This window comes from Brachyhypopomus gauderio, chromosome 1, assembly GCF_052324685.1.
Source record: "Brachyhypopomus gauderio isolate BG-103 chromosome 1, BGAUD_0.2, whole genome shotgun sequence".
In the NCBI taxonomy this organism is placed as follows: domain Eukaryota; kingdom Metazoa; phylum Chordata; class Actinopteri; order Gymnotiformes; family Hypopomidae; genus Brachyhypopomus; species Brachyhypopomus gauderio.
This window is the reverse complement of record NC_135211.1, coordinates 49,746,325-49,748,325: the sequence shown is the minus strand read 5'-3', so window position 1 is coordinate 49,748,325 and position 2,001 is coordinate 49,746,325.

Genomic DNA, 2,001 nt, shown 5'->3' with positions numbered 1-2,001 from the left:
TCTCACAGTAGGCACAGTAGGCCTTCTTTGGTTTCTTCTGCACATGTGACTGGGAGGTGGACTGTAGGACCTCACCCGCACCATGCAGGACTGACACGGTCTTCTTTGCCTGACGGCTATCACTCTTTGTGTTCTGCTTCTCTTTACTGCATTTCTCGGGGACTAGCTCGTCTGTGCCTTGACACCATGACTCATGGCGGAGCCACTCTGACAGGTTGTACAACGTGTGGGCGGTTCTGGAGTGCTTTAACTGATATCGGCGAAAGTTGGCTCGTAGTTCAGGAGGGAGCTTACCAAGAAGGTTGGCTACATGTGAGCCGCAGTGGAGTTCAATCTCCCCTTCGGGTCCTACGTTCTGCAATAGGCCCACGAGCGATTGGATCTGGAGGGAGAACGCCTCGAAGGCGGGTATGTCACCGCGCTTGACTTCCGGACCCCCCAGGACACTCCGTATCCTTCTAAGGGCAAGCTGATGGGGTTGGCCGAATTTATCATATAGAGCAGCCATTGTGTCAGAGTAAGGTGTTGGTGAGTTCAGGTAGGCATCGGCGATGAGCTTAGCTTCATCTAGCTTCAGGTGGTCTACAAGTATTTGGTACTTAAAGAGTTCTGTAGCATTAGATGGAAGCAGGTTTCCAAGAGCTATGCGTAGCCGAGCAAAGTCACTAGGATCTGGGCGAGCAAACTTGGGGATAGTGGGTTTCGGACCCCTATAATGTTCTTCAGGCACTGAGGGATGCGGTGGTAGGTAAGGTGTAGGTGCCGCAGGTCTCACTCTGTAGGATGATGCTGGAGGGTAGACTAAGTTAGGCACTGCAGGCCATGTCCTGGCATAGGCTGGAGCAGGATGAGCGATTGGCTGTGAGTGTGATACAGGAGGTTGAGGCAGCTGTTGGGGGTACTCTGCCTGCGCGTAGTAGGCTGGTACCCTTCTACGAAGTGCAGACATGGGAGGTGAGGGGTGAGGCCGCACTGGAGGTGGAGGTTTGTAAGGCGTGTACGCAGGTTCTAGTGAGGCATAGGAGGGTTGGCTGTAGCCTTGCTTTGGTGCCTCAAACTTTAGGTTGTATACACCTTCATTCAGTTCCTCCTCAGGCTTGCACCACACTGGAGGGTCGGGCCATGTTTCCTCTTCCTCCTCTTCCGCCCTAGGCTGTACCGCGAGGGAACAACTTGGATCTGCAGTACTGCGTAGAGGGGGATGGTGCGTGGGGTAGTTCGATGCGGGGGCATTGGACTGCCCAATCTCTGTTCTCAGTGAGCGTGCCACCTCTATTAGCTCTTTGATCTCGCTTCGTGCCTTGTTGAGCTCTGCTATGCCTGACTCAAAGTAATGCCTTGTTTGGAGCAGCTTAGCGTTCTCCTCTTGGATGGCTCTCAACTCCGCTGAGGAGTGGGGGCCTAGGTGTGAGCGTTGCAGGTGATGGTATTCAGGTAGGAGGTCATCGCTGGTCAGATCCCTCCTCTGGAAGCAGCTGATGGCTAGCTGAGGGATCTCACTGTGAGCAGCATCACTTTGGCGGCTACCAGGACGAGTCTGTGAGGTTAGGGGACTTGAATGACCTGAATGCATCCCTGTTGCGGGAGGTGATGAGCCCATGTAACGGTCCACTTCATAGTCATCAAGCCAGGGAGGTTGACGTATTTGCCGTTTAGGACGCACGACAGGCATGGTCTCTTCACCAAACTCCATCTTGAATATGCCTATCCGGCTCGAAGGACCACTGTTGGGGAGATATAATGATAGCTAGTTCGTTTAGGTGTTAGGCGTCATCCAACATGGGGCATCGGTCAGAATGCCAGGTAGAGGAATGATGAGGAGACGATGGGCTTGGTTAATGAATTGTATTCTGACTCAATATTGAAACCGGTAGCATTAACATCCACACTGATTCATATCCACAGCTTTGTACCCATAGACTGACGTTGTGAATTCACATTCACAGTAAAGCGAGATGAGTTGACATTTCACACACACACACACAGTTTCTCATCATTGAC